This window comes from Palaemon carinicauda, chromosome 26, assembly GCF_036898095.1.
Source record: "Palaemon carinicauda isolate YSFRI2023 chromosome 26, ASM3689809v2, whole genome shotgun sequence".
Taxonomy (NCBI): Eukaryota; Metazoa; Arthropoda; class Malacostraca; order Decapoda; family Palaemonidae; genus Palaemon; species Palaemon carinicauda.
The window spans coordinates 77,274,391-77,289,765 of record NC_090750.1 but is presented as its reverse complement, the minus strand read 5'-3'; the positions used below and the strand labels follow the sequence as shown (position 1 = coordinate 77,289,765).

At 41.0% G+C, this 15,375-nt stretch overlaps 1 long non-coding RNA gene across 3 annotated transcripts in view; it reads right to left on the bottom strand.

The window, feature by feature from the left end:
- Positions 1 to 15,375, bottom strand: part of LOC137619607 (uncharacterized) — a 42,699-nt gene that overhangs the window by 14,622 nt on the left and 12,702 nt on the right. The window contains exon 2 of one of the 3 annotated variants that reach the window (XR_011039936.1): positions 5,786 to 5,924. This is a non-coding gene — a long non-coding RNA (uncharacterized lncRNA). Of the gene's footprint in view, positions 1 to 4,970; positions 5,925 to 15,375 lie in introns of those variants that run through there. The other 2 variants (XR_011039934.1, XR_011039935.1) reach the window with 2 other exon arrangements.

Here is a 15,375-nt window from a genome sequence, read left to right as displayed (position 1 = left end):
GAGGGTTCAAGATATAGCGAGCACAAAGTGAATTTTCCCCGATATGTGTTTTAACAGCACATTCTTGTACTGTATTGGTGTGCTGAGGGGGATGATTTCAAATTTGACAGACTTGTGAATAATAAAACCTGCGACATCTTGAGCATTTGCAGCTTTCAAAGGAGAGGATCTATAAAAATGATACCGTAACTGAATCCAGGATCAAATTTGTCGCTGATCTTAGTTTCCTGTAGACAAATTACCTTTGTGTCTGTGTCCCCAATTTATGTTTTTATTGGATCAATACAGTACTAGTACTTGGACCTCTACAGTTTCATTGAATGATGGACATTATCTTTATTATTTTTCTGTCTCATTTGACTTTTTGGACTTATCAGAAGCAGTCATGGAAGGGTTTACCAAGCCACCGCTCTTTTTCTCTATTTCTATGATCTTTATATGGTGAGTGAAAGTCAGCCTCAGTATTATGAAGAGGAAGGCACTTACTGGGTGTAGATGGAGATGAGGAAGAGGGGGACCTTTTCCTGTTTTGGAGCTCTTGATTTCCAATCTCCCTAAGTTGGGTAAAGATTCTGCTCGATACAAAAACTTTCAAGGTGGTGGAAGCTATCTTGACCTTTGAAGATTGTGCTCTTACGGTAACTTCATCTTTCTTGTTTTCTCTGAACCTTTTAAAATTGATTTATGATGCCCTTTACAAATTGGACAAATTATATGTTACATTGGTCATGTTTTAACAAAGAAGAGTTAATTTAGAACTTCATATTATTGCAGTACCAGAATGGGTGATCAACCTTGAAACAAAGGTTTGAAGGCAACTCATGAATGGCAGAGGCAAGGGACAGTGACAATGCCCTAGAGACTGACCATATATACATATGATCAGCACCCAAGCTAGGACTACAGAGGGCCAGGCAATGGCTGCTGAGGACATCAGCGCCCCCACCCTTAGCTTAGCCAAGGATGGTGAGGTTGCAGAGAATTTGAGTGTGACTAATCCCAGTCTGGCATTTACCAGTCAGGGATGTTACCACTTCGGCTACCACAACCCCGAAGCATTGTAAATGCCTTGATTTATATTCTAGAACATGTATACTTTCATTCTCAATACTGCATAATTATACAGGATCAAGTACTTTACAATTGCTTCAAGTGTTAAAATTAACTTGCTTATTTTCAGGAGCTTTCTTACTTTCCAAATATTAGAAGAGCACACTTCAAGAATTACCAATTCCAAGAATTCATATAGGTCATTATTGAAAACTACTCCTTTACCGTAACTGAAGCTCACTTGTGGTTTAATATCTTAAATAGGACGAGTGTTTTCAATCTTCATGACACATAGCATGTGGGCTTGAATATCTGATTTAGCATTGGTCAAGAGAGATTGCTAACTGTAACTACTAATCTCCTTACTTTTAATAAAGTTATTTTATTTGTAGTGGTTAAAATGAAAAAAATCTTCCAAGATGTCCTTATTACAAGAAAGGTCTCTTGCTAGTGCCAATGAATTGTCTGGGAGTCCAGGGGTATTATCATCATTAACCATACCCAGAGAAGTACTGCATTGGTGGAGTAACACTTTTTATTGCCGAGGTCGTCGACAGAGGTTGTTAATAGTGTCTGGGCTTAGCCATTTGATCTAGGGGTATGAGAAAAATTAAATTGACAACTATTTTTTTTGGGGGAAAAAAGAGGGAATAATAAGGGAAAAAAAATGGAAAAAAATATATTTAAGGGAAAGAAAATATTCAAAGTCTGAAACCCATTAACCTTTCCCCACCAATGACACCTCCGAGAGCCGACTCTCGAATGTCTGCTCCCTACCCTACCCTACCCCAAAGGGATGGTACAACTATGATTTAAGTGGATCACATGTAAGGCCAACCCGCTTAATGGGACAGAGCATTTCAAGAATACAATCATTCCCATTTTTATCATAGTAGCAGGCAAACCAGACAAAATGCAGAGTCCTATTATTATGAAACCAACCCACCTGGAATCCGAGGTCCAAATTTCCTAAAGAGAATAGCTCCGCAAGCCAGTATGGGAATACTGACATTCCTATGGATCATTGGTTAGTTGGCAAGACCACAACAGCTCCCATAATTGGTTTTGAAAAAACTACAATCCCAGTAATAATATCCTCTCTCAAAAATCTAGACAGTGAAAAGGAGAAGAGAGTTTTGAAAGCATGGTTGTGAACAGTTGATAAAACACGCAAGAGGTTGAAGTATAGTAATAATAAGTATTAGGAAGAGGATGGACAGAAAATTTAAGAGTCAACCCGAAGAAAAAAAGCAAATTAATCCCCAATTCAAGAGCCCTCTTGCCAGTCACTAGGCTTCAACATAGAAATGATACTCAGTGTTAAAGCCAAATAACTACATCAATGCATTCTCTCATTATGAGGGAGGAGAGCAAACAAGTGCCATAAGTAGATAGTATTAAAAAAATTTAGAAATTAAGTCCAGATAAATGAGTTGAGTGCGCTTGCACGCATAAGAGCATGCATGTGAAATCTCTCGTAGACTAATGATCTTGTCATGAGCCTTGTGCTCGCCGATTCTAAAAAGGATAACCCAGATGCGAGCAGATTTCCCTAATGGAATGGAGACTCCATTTGGGACCAGGTAACCATGAGCAGTACAGTACATATAGAAGTTTCTTCACAAGGGACAACACTTGGTATATATACAGTATTCAGTATAGTGTGGTTGGAAAAGTGTATGGTAGAGTACTGATTAATAGGATTACGGATAAAACAGAGAATGCAATCTTAGGAGTACAGGGTGGTTTTTAAGAGGTAGGGGATGTATGAATCAGATTTTTAAAGTTAGGCAGATATGCGAGAAATATTTAGCAAAAGGTAAGGAGGTGTATGTTGCGTTTATGGATCTGGAGAAAGCGTATGATAGAGATGATATGTGGAATGTGATGAGGTTGTATGGAACTGGTGGAAGGTTGTTGCAAGCAGTGAAAAGTTTCTACAAAGGTAGTAAAGCATGTTAGGATAGGAAATGAAGTGAGCGATTGGTTTTCAGTGAGAGAGGGGCTGAGACAGGGATGTGCGATGTCGCCATGGTTGTTTAACTTGTATGTTGATGGAGTGGTGAGAGAGGTGAATGCTCGTGTGCTTGGACGAGGATTGAAGCCGATAGATGAGAATGATCAGTTGCTGTTTGCGGATGATACTGTACTGGTTGCAGACTCGGAAGAGAAGCTTGACCGACTAGTGACAGAATTTGGAAGGGCTTGCGAGAGAAGGAAGTTGAAAGTTAACGTGAGTAAAAGTAAGGTTATGAGATGTACGAGAAGGGAAGGTGGTGCGAGATTGAATGACATGAATGGAGAGTTACTTGAGGAAGTAGATCAGTTTAAGTACTTGGGGTTTGTTGTTGCAGCAAATGGTAGAGTGGAAGCAGATGTACGTCAGAGAGTGAATGAAGGATGCAAAGTGTTGGGGGCAGTGAAGGGGGCAGTGAAGGGAGCGGTAAAGAATAGAGGGTTAGGCATGAATGTAAAGAGTTCTGTATGAGAAAGTGATTCTACCAAACGTGATGTATGGATCGGAGTTGTGAGGAATGCAAGTGATGGAGAGACAGAAATTAAATGTGTTTGAGATGAAGTGTGAGGAGTATGGCTGGTGTATCTTGAGTAGATAGGGTTAGGAACGAAGTAGTGAGGGTGAAAACGGGTGTAAGAAATGATTTAGCAGCTAAAGTGGATATGAATGTGTTGAAGTGGTTTGGCCATGTTGAGAGAATGGAAAATGGCTGTCTGCTAACGAAGGTGATAAATGCAAGAGTTGATGGGAGAAGTACAAGAGGAAGGCCAAGGTTTGAGTAGATGGATGGAGTGAAGAAGGCTCTGGGTGATAGGAGGATAGATGTGAGAGAGGCAAGAGAGCGTGCTAGAAATAATAATGAATGGCTAGCGATTGTGACGCAGTTCCGGTAGGCCCTGCTGCTTCCTCCAGATTCACCTTGGATGACGGCGGAGGTAGCAGCAGTATGAGATTCAGCGTTATGAAGCTTCATCTGTGGTGGATAACGGGGGAGGGTGGGCTGTGGCACCCCAGCAGTACCAGCCGAACTCTGGTCAAGTCCCTCGTCAGGCTGGGAGGAGCGTAGAGAGGAAAGGTCCCCTTTTTTCATTTGTTTGATGTTACCTACCCCCCGAAATTGGGGATAGTATAGATAGATAGTACTCTATCTTTTCCACTGAGATCACAGAGTACTAAAAAATCACAAAGGTTCTGGTACAGCACTGTCTACCATGGGGAGAGAAACACAGAGTGATGAAATGCCACTTCAATCGATTGGCCTCCTTTACTTTGCATCAAAGAAGTCAGTAGGGGAGAAGAAAGAACTTAAAAAGTTCGCCTTCTAAGGGTCATCCTGGCAGCCCTGCTCATCCTGGAATGGGAATACACTGATGAGAAGGGAGTTACCCTTCACCCTAACTTGGCAGCTGCAGAAACTTATTCTAACGCTAAGTTTATGGAAAAATAATTTCCTCAGTCATGTTTATGTCGTTTTAACCCACAACAGTATAGAAGAGGAATACACAGCAAACAATAAAGCTGTCTAACAGGAACGAAGTGCTTATTAGCAGACTACACCGACAACTGCCACACATAAAAGCCCTCACACACAACAATCTCGCAAAAAAACAATTATCTAAAAGAAAAAATCAAAAGATTAAAACAGCCAGTTGATGGTGCTGAGAAGGTCTGTACTCTACTGCAGCTGAAAACTAAGTGGAGCCCAGCCACAAGCAGTAACCATTGCTACCTCATTAATTTTTAACAGCTTTATCCAGCTTCGCTGAAAACATATTCCTATTAAAGGACGAAGGTTAGTGTTCACGTAGGAATAAATCAATTTAATCTCCCCTATGTCCTGTATAAGGTATACACTAGGTGTAACAAGAGGCAGAAAAATTCTGTCCAGTCAAATAAGAACACAGGAAACTCACCACTGTTTTAAACCATAATAAGACTTTCTACTAATTTCTCACCATTTTTACTAGTAACCTACAGACTATTTGGTTGTTCTACACAGTTCAAAATTAATTGGCGCAATTAAAAATGCTGTCTTAACTTCCACTTGGTGAATACATAAAATATATTGAACAGGTAATGACATAATAGTACAGATAGATGCGATGCTTTCTCACAATGATCATGAACGGATAACTGGGACAAGCCTCTAGCAACAAAAGCTTTAAATTCCTCATTACTGCCTGAATCAAGTTCAACATTAAAGACCCAGTAACCCACAACTAGCTTCTTAACTTTCCAGTTAATGGAACAGATTCGTAAGTACAATCCTTCATTATAGCAGTTATCTCCGCTTTCATTGCTTTTAGCTAAAGAATTAAAATTTTTTAAGGTTACAGCTTGTTTGCAAGTCATCATTCTATCAGTAAATGTATAACTAATCAACTGTGTAAGCTATTACAACATCAATGTCATCAACCATGAAATTATTTACATAACCAGGTTAATCATGTTTTCCAATTTGATACCTACTAGAATTTGCTTCTATTTCAACCACATACACTTCTAAAGTACATTATTCTGATCCCCGATGTTTTCATTAACATATTTACCAAGCACTATAGCCTCAGGCGTTTCTCTCAAACTTACATTATAGCTTACTCACCTCTTCAACATTGTAAATGAACCATTACACATTTCACTTTCTGAATTTAATCTTATTAACTTACATAAACAAGATGATGACTACCCTTCTCATACACTAAACAATTGCGTTCTTACTTTTGGCATATACTTTCCTTTTATTCAGCATGTAGATATGACATTGGTGTACCAAAGATATCCATGTTACTGATATCTGGTCTCGGCTCAGTAAACACCTCAAAAGGAGTTTTCGTTTAGCATCTCGTCACAACATCTGCTACGGATATAAAAAGTACATATTACATATGGCATGTGTCTAAAAAATATTTTGGTGATAATGTACGTCTGGAAATTTTAAAAATTTTAAAAGTTTAATTTGGATGTGGTGAATAAGATGCAGATTTCTCGTGTCATTCCATGCTTTTATCTTTCTCTGGTATAATTGGAAGGTTTATATCAGAAAGTGTAAAGAAGGACTTTTTCACCGGGCGTCACAGGTCTCTCCCCAGAAATAGATTTTTCCTTCGTCAAAATCCCTTTATGAGGAGAGACTCAACCGGTCTTTTAGTGAATTCAGTACCAATATCACTTCTACTATATTTAAACAAAGCCAAATGGTGAACAACCTGCCAAAGGTGTTTCATTAGCATTCATGATGATACTGTTATAGTTCAGAAAACATACTGTACCATAATACACCAGAATATGCATCAATAAAACTAAGAACATACTGAAAACCATCTTTAGAAATAGTAATAGGGTCAATGGGACCAGCTATATCACATTTTTCCTTCCATGCAAATACCAGTCAAATTCAGATTTTTCACAAATACTTGTACCTTCAACAACAACTTCAGGTTTAATAGTAGCTCTCACATTACAACGACCAAATATCTTTTGTACTTCACTTAAGCTGCATGATGCATTTTCTAAAGAACATACATACAAAGTACCGGTAAAATTGTCCACGTTTCTCAATGTTAAACTTTATACCATCTTTACTATTTTAACACAATTCTTAGAGAATTCACCCAAGACACCTTTTTCAGCAGCAGCTTGTACAAAATGAAATGTTTTGGTTAAATGATGGAACATACAATATGTAATCAAGAAAACTATTCTAATGTTCATTAGAATACATTTAAAGAAACACAGATCCCTTGTTTAAAGTAATATTATTCACTTCACTTTCATCCGCTAACACAATTACATGCTCCTCAGCCTGAAAAATTTTATCAAAAGAAATATAGAGTTTTATATTAAAATGAGTTATTTCTATACTCACCTAATGTATATATTGCCTTTCCCTTTAAAGCAGACTCAATATTGACAATACCACAGATGGGAAAAAAAAATTCCCCTTTACTTCCCTTCAAGGGAATATCTGATGGTTAAAGGAAACCTAATTCAGTCTCAAAATAGAAACTAATAACTTATTCTCTTGACCTCATTAGTCAGTGAGGAGGGTGGTGGTCATGCATATGAACATTAGGTGAGCTTAGGTATAAATTCTATTAAAATTCCACTAGTTTCTATAAATCTCCCAATGTTTATAATGCCGATTCACCCAAACTGATGGAGGTGGGTCATGATGGAAAAATGTAGGAGATTCAGAGTCCTTAAAAAATACTGTACTCGTTTACCCAGTCTAGTCTCTTGGTACCAAACTATTACAACGAAGATTCTTCTAAATGACTCTTGGCGCAACTTTTATTGAACCACTGTATATCCCCATCAGCTATTATGGCCCATAAAAGTCAGTAATCTTGATAAGAGAACTAGGATTCTTCAAGATGATGTTTAGCAAATATCGATTTGGTATGCCAAGCTACAAATAAAACTTTTAAAAGAAAGATTCCTACAAAAATACAGCAATGTAGCCTTTGTGACCAACATTTTATAAGCAGAAAAGATTAGCATTTTGATTAAAAAAAAAAAAAATGACCACTAACCCCACAAAAATGATTAAAATCACCCCTAGAGTCTGAAGCTTGGCCAAGTAATTCTTAACCACCACCACCTGATAAAGAAATCTTTCCCATGATGCTGTCGTAACTTCCTTTTCCGAAGATTGAACTGAAAAAATTTGGTAAACCTTTTATCTTAAAACTTATTCTTAGCTGTGAAAGCAGGGAAAGGCAATAAGATCCCCTTAAGTTCTCCAAAACCTACCTTACAACAAACCAATTTTAGCCGATGATAACGTCAAAAGAAACAATTATCCGCGAGTTCTTTAATGGAAATATTTTCCAGATGTTCTAAATCTGAATCCTTTTGAAAAAAAAGTAACACTACTGTACATTCAAGTATCATAAATCCATATAAAATACATACGACAACTAGAAAATAAGCTTGTTGCATATGCAGATGATGCTACTCTCTTTGCATCAATTCCATCCCCTGAATGTAGATCTGGGGTTGGTGAATCCCTTAATAGAGATTTAGCTAAAATTAGTGCATGGTGCAAATTATGGGGTATGAAGTTGAATCCTAACAAAACTCAAAGTATGATTGTAAGTAGGTCAAGGACGGTGGCTCCTCAACATCCGGATCTCAGTATTGATAATGTTTCTTTAAATTTGTATGACTCTTTCAAAATTTTAGGCGTGATTCTTGACAGCAAATTTACTTTTGAGAAACATATAAGGTCTGTGTCTTCTTCAATTGCACAAAAAATTGGCTTATTGAGAAAGTCTTTAAGATATTCGGTGATCAATCTATTCTGAAGAAGTGTTTTAATTCTTTTATTCTACCTTGTTTTGAGTATTGTTCTCCTGTCTGGTCTTCAGCTGCTGATTCTCATCTTAATTTGTTGGACAGAAACTTACGGTCTATTAAATTTCTTATTCCTGATCTAGATATTAATCTCTGGCACCGTCGATCAATTAGTTCATTATGCATGTTGCATAAGATTTTTCATAACTCTGACCATCCTTTACATTCAGATCTCCCTGGACAATTCTATCCTGTTCGTAATACTAGGCAGGCAGTTAATTCTAATAGCCAGGCCTTCTCCATCATAAGACTCAATACTACGCAGTACTCTAGAAGTTTTATTCCAGCTGTTACCAAGTTGTGGAATGATCTTCCTAATCGGGTTGTTGAATCAGTAGAACTTCAAAAGTTCAAAGTTGGAGCAAATGCTTTTTTGTTGACCAGACGGACATGAGTCTTTTTATAGTTTATATATGACATTTTTGTTGTTGACGTTGTTAATAGTTTATATATGATATATCTCTTTTGACATTACTTTTTTTAGAATGATTTATTGTTAATTTGTTCTCTTCAGTTATTTATTTCCTTATTTCCTTTCCTCACTGGGCTATTTTTCCCTATTGGAGCCCCTGGGCTTATAGCATCTTGCTTTTCCAATTAGGGTTGTAGCTTGGATAGTAATAATAATAAGTAATAATAATAGAAGTTTAGATAATACAGTATAGAACAAACACATCTGCAATAATATCACACAGACAATCCAATACTAAATGTTTGAGTATAGTGTGATGAATGGCCATAGGAAATAGACACCTATCAGGAAAATATTTTAGTCTAGTATAATTAAGCCTAATAAAATGATCTTCCAGACACCTGGTATATGTCCTGTCAAGCCCTGTCAAGACAAGTCCTCTTCAAATCATGTTAGCTCTGGATGCCATCAAAGGTGATAAGATCATCTTGCGTGGACAGATTCTTTTCCTAACTACACAAATCTGGGTCCTTTAATGGGAGTAAGACTTCAGCAAAGCTGGAATGGCTGTATATAATTTTAACGAGGTAAACGCAGTTGCTCGTTGAGTGGTGCAACCAGAACTTTGACCTTCAATCTAGAACTTACGGGGTGGTTGAGGCAGGCAGCAGGGTTTAAAAGGACTAAAGTTTGTATAGTTAGGAAATATACAAATTACTTTTAAAAAATTAAGATTTCTTCCTACACTAATACAAACCATCGTCCTTTAACCCTTTTACCCCCAAAGGACGTACTGGTATGTTTCACTAAAGCCATCCCTTTACCCCCATGGACGTACCGATACGTCCTTGCAAAAAAATGCTATAATTTTTTTTTTTCATATTTTTGATAATTTTTTGAAAAACTTCAGGCATTTTCCAAGAGAATGAGACCAACCTGACCTCTCTATGACAAAAATTAAGGCTGTTAGAGCAATTTAAAAAAAATATAATGCAAAATGTGCTGGGAAAAAAATAACCCCCTGGGGGTTAAGGGTTGGAAATTTCCAAATAGCCTGGGGGTAAAAGGGTTAATAGTAATCATCCTTAGGAGGGCAGAACTCACTATTCAGTAACCTAAACTGGCTAGTTAACTAACCTGAGGGATGTCAATGTACTTTGGTCATGTGGAGGGAGAAAGTCTAGACTTCTCTCAACCTTCTAACTAAGTGGGCATGAAAATGTTGCAGGTGTTGAGCAAGACCCCTACCAAGAACTGGTAGGCAGTCACAGAAGAATCTTTATTCTTAAGGATATGGTGTCCAAATACAAGAGCAACTATGAGAAATACTTCAATATAAACTACAGTATTGTAAAATTAAAGTTACCTTGTTTAGATGCTTACCTGTATCTAGGTCATTAAAGCATGACTGCTGCATCCCAAGAGGGGAAGTAGAAAGGAAAAACTGCCTAACATTCTTACCTTTCACTCTAGACTTACACAGCAACCGCTATATCAAGACTAGATGCTTCTTGTGCCATGACTGAGCTAGGTTTGCTACAAAATCTGTCAAGTAATTACAACAGATCCCAAGGTAAACATATTTAGGGACATGCAATTACTCTTACAAAGGTAGTGGGCGATGAAGGTCGATTGATGTTTCCAAACTCCTGCCTTCAGCATTAGTGCCATGGCAAGACACTTCTTGAATGCTAGGGTGAAACTGCTACCTCTGACTTCATGAGCCCACACTTTTGAGAGTTCATCTGCACTCTCTGGAAGTGGGGTATGTGCACCTGATGGTCTTACAAAGCTGGAACAAAACTTGTTCTTACATATCCCTTCTTAACCTTACAGGTGCCAAGGAATTGCCTCCAGTTTGAAATGCGCAGTTCTCTTCAAATAGCGCTGTAGTGTCCTGGCAGGTCATCCTGATCGGTAGTTGCGTCTTGGAGGGAAGAGATGAAGGGCTTGAAGTTGGGTTCGTGAACAGTTGGATTCCTAGTCTTGGCCACAAACTCCGGGACAAACGCAAATAAGACCTTCCATCCCTCAGAATGTCTAGTCACGAGATGCCATGCAACTCACCAACTCTCTTGACACAGGGCAAACTGAAAACTCTTGAAACATCCTAATCCGGAAGTCTGAGTTCTCTGGGAGGACAAGATTGCTTGAAGCTCCTCACAAGCATAGACAATTCCCACAAACAGGAAAGGTCCAACCCCCTTAATCCGAAAACCTAGTTCAAGGCTGAACGATAGCCTTTCACCAGAGACTGAAAGAAACTTCTCTCTACAAAAGTAGACAAAGTAATCTGCTTCTCAATTCCAGATGTCCCACCTATGACACCAATTACAGAAGATGGCCCACTTTCCCCAATCAACAGTTAAAAAGGATCTTCGCAGATATCCAAATATCCACTGTGCAGAGACTTGCGAAAAGCCTTTTGCTTGGAGGAGAAACTGGATAGTCACCAATCATGAAGTGACAAGCATGTCACCAAGTTGTAGAACCTTTGCAGATGGGGCTGAGATTAGGTTGAGCCATCGGGGTAGTTTTCTCTGTGCCCCAACGAGAGGCATCATGATATTTAGGGTCATCAATAGTCGTTGATTACTCAACATATCAGGCAGAAGGGAGGAGAGGCAGAGGCATCCAAGTTGTTCCATGGATGTTGGAAAGCCTCATCCATTGCTGTCAATGGATTTCAGACAGGTGAGCAAAACACAAAGCTTTTTCAGCAGGGTGGTGAACAAGCTGATTGACGGAAAACCCTCAAGGACTAGAAGCCTGTCTGCCATACAGGCATAAGAGGGACAACTCCGCTTCTACCACCTTTCCCTAGTGGCAGAGTGTATTTGCTAGTACATTCTTCTTGCCTGGAACCTCACTGGCAGCAACATGTGTTGTCAAACATCCAAGCATGTGCCTACTTTCAAACTTGCAGAGGAACTGTTTCTCTTTGCTTGTTGACAAACAATTACAGCAGAATTGTCACTCATCAATGCTCCCAAGTGCCCTATCAAAATAGTTTGCAGCACTAGAAGCACTGATGGCATCTCAAACCGGTGGATATGCAGGTAGTGTTCTTTGGACCACATTCCAGAGGCAGTCTAGTCCTTCGGGCATGCAATCCACCTCTCCTTGAGTGGGTGTGAACAGCAGTATCAACGGAGGTGGGGAGTCTAGTAGAATTCGCCTGTGGAAGTTTTAGTCATTCAGTCACCAAATCACATCGTCCCTCGCTTCTTATTCCAGCAGAACTAGAAGGTGGAGGGGATTGATGGTTGCAGACCAATGATGTTTCAGATACCATTGTAGCAATTCCTAATGGTGGCTTCCAGTGAGATACAAGTTTCTCACATGACAAAAGATATACTAGATATTGAACGATCAACAGCAGTTGTACTACCTCCCCAAGTTAGTTGATACAATTGTCTGATGGAAAGACTCTCATTGATGCCATGCCTATCAACATTCCCAGGTACTACATCCTTTTCTTGGGCGCGAGACTTTTCTTTTAATTAATCACAATCTTCAGATTGTGGCAAAAGGAAAGAAATCTTGTTTCAATCCTGGAGCAACTGCTTCCTTGAGACGACAGGATCAGCAAATTGTCAAGATTCCTAAGAAGACTAATCCTGTTCAAGTAGTCCAAGGACGAAACAAGTGTGAACTCTCAAGTGAACACTTACGACAGGTTAGTTTCAAACACCGTAGGAGAGGAAGCGAGGGGAAAACAATAGCTGATGAAAAGGTGGTGGTATCCATCCAGTAGGGCTTGCACCACACAACTTTCTGCATCGTGTTGCTTCCACCTTGCCCTATGGCTAGACAGGCATCCTCCTACTAGCAGCAGCTGGAGGAGGGAATCACAATGCTGTGTCCTCTTTCTGGCTCAGCCTGGTTGGGGGCTGAAAGGGAGGGACATTGACCCCATCTTTTCTTTCTTCATGGTGGAAGGAACTGGGACAGCATGTTGAGGTCTGGGTGTCACCATCTGACATGGGCCCTTAAGTCACCTCTCGATGAATAATGGAATCATGACTTTTACCACAGACTGACAATGGCATCAACGTCCTTCTGCAAGAAGGGTGTCACAGACTTCAGTACTGTTGCATTCCTAAAGGTTACTGCTGCTTCCTGCCTGGTGAAGAAAAGTCACTGCATCTCTTCTCTTAAGACCACGTGCCAAGAAAGTTGCTGCCTTCAAGCCTGGGTGGATGAGGTCGGTGTTTCTTCATTTCCAGATAAGACAAGCCCTCGAGATTAAGGTAAATACGTAATTGTTTCTGACCAGTAGACAATCCAGGACGTTGATTGAAGGCTTTGTCATAGAAGCAGCTCGTACGGTAACAGATTCAGAGAGCGAGAATGAGGTGACCTCACACTAAGTCTCCTCTGTGGTGTCTTGTCAGCGCTGATGCTGCATGCATAATCAATTTGAAAAGGCGATGAATCTTTTTTATTTTCTTCGACATGTAGAACCTTCGTTGTTGAGAGAGGGCGAGAAGCAAGATCTTTGCTCGTGTGAAAGGAATTCTTTCTACCAGTGATCTGAGAATTTACCCTCTCTAGAGCACCCTGAGCAAAAATAGACCACAACAGCTCAAGAGCTGTCTTGACCACTCAGGGGCACGGAAGTGTTCAACGGCCTTCATCCTGCCCTCAATACGTTTTGTGGAAGCCTCTCAAAAGTTGTTGAACTCCCTGATGAAGACATAGGATCTTTATCAGATGCAGAAGGGTCTACAATTCGAAGTGATGAACATTTAATTGTTTTGATGAGCACAGAGCAGTCTTGCCATGTCACTAGTTCCATAACCCTGTCAGGACAATGTGAAGGAAAATTATACTGGGGACTTGATCTTTACTTACTGTAGACAGCCTGGTCCCCATTAGAGGTGAACCCTTTGACTTGGACCTGCCTCAGAAGGTTAGACAACCTCTGAGGCTAGCAGAATCTAGGCATGAAGGATGTGTGAAGTCTGTCGTTGACGGGGAGAAACAAATGACCACAGGTCAGAATCTATGGAGAAACAGGAGTCAAGAGTTTCATGAAGTTGAAGCACATGGGGTCCTGTCACTATGTCAAATTACAGGGAGACTTCCAGGTCTGTCCTGACACGCTGATTGTTCACTCAGTGGCTGATCACTGTGACGGAGCATAAAGAGACCGGAAACATGGAGCCCTGGTACAATAAAACTGGGAGCATGGAGCCCTGGTACAATAAAACTGGGAGCATGGAGCCCTGGTACAATGAGCCCAGGAACATGGAGCCCTGTGCAAGACTGGGAGCATGGAGCCCTGTACAAGACTGGGAGCATGGAGACCTGATGTAAGACTGGGAGCATGGAGACCTGATGTAAGACTGGGAGCATGGAGATTTGATGTAAGACTGGGAGCATGGAGCCCTGATGTAAGACTGGGAGCATGGAGCCCTGTGCAAGACTGGGAGAATGGAGCCCTGAGCAAGACTGGGAGCATGGAGACCTGTGCAAGACTGGGAGCATGGAGCCCTGTGCAAGACTGGGAGCATGGAGACCTGATGTAAGACCGGGAGCATGGAGACCTGATGTAAGACTGGGAGAATGGGGCCCTGATGTAAGACTGGGAGCATGGAGCCCTGATGTAAGACTGGGAGCATGGAGCCCTGATGTAAGACTGGGAGCATGGAGACCTGATGTAAGACTGGGAGCATGGAGACCTGATGTAAGACTGGGAGCATGGAGACCTGTGCAAGACTGGGAGCATGGAGACCTGATGTAAGACTGGGAGCATGGAGACTTGATGTAAGACTGGGAGAATGGAGCCTTGTGCAAGACTGGGAGCATGGAGCCCAGTGCAAGACTGGGAGCATGGAGCCCTGTGCAAGACTGGGAGCATGGAGCCCTGTGCAAGACTGGGAGCATGGAGTCCTGATGTAAGACTGGGAGCATGGAGACCTGATGTAAGACTGGGAGCATGGGGCCCTGCGCAAGACTGGGAGCATGGAGCCCTGATGTAAGACTGGGAGCATGGAGCCCTGATGTAAGACTGGGAGCATGGACACCTGATGTAAGACTGGGAGCATGGAGACCTGATGTAAGACTGGGAGCATGGAGACCTGATGTAAGACTGGGAGCATGGAGACCTGATGTAAGACTGGGAGCATGGAGACCTGATGTAAGACTGGGAGCATGGAGACCTGATGTAAGACTGGGAGCATGGAGCCCTGTGCAAGACTGGGAGCATGGAGACCTGAAGTAAGACTGGGAGCATGGAGCCCTGATGTAAGACTGGGAGCATGGAGCCCTGATGTAAGACTGGGAGCATGGAGCCCTGATGTAAGACTGGGAGCATGGAGCCCTGTGCAAGACTGGGAGCATGGAGCCCTGTGCAAGACTGGGAGCATGGAGCCCTGTGCAAGACTGGGAGCATGGAGACCTGAAGTAAGACTGGGAGCATGGAGCCCTGATGTAAGACTGGGTGCATGGAGCCCTGATGTAAGACTGGGAGCATGGAGCCCTGATGTAAGACTGGGAGCATGGAGCCCTGATGTAAGACTGGGAGCATGGAGCC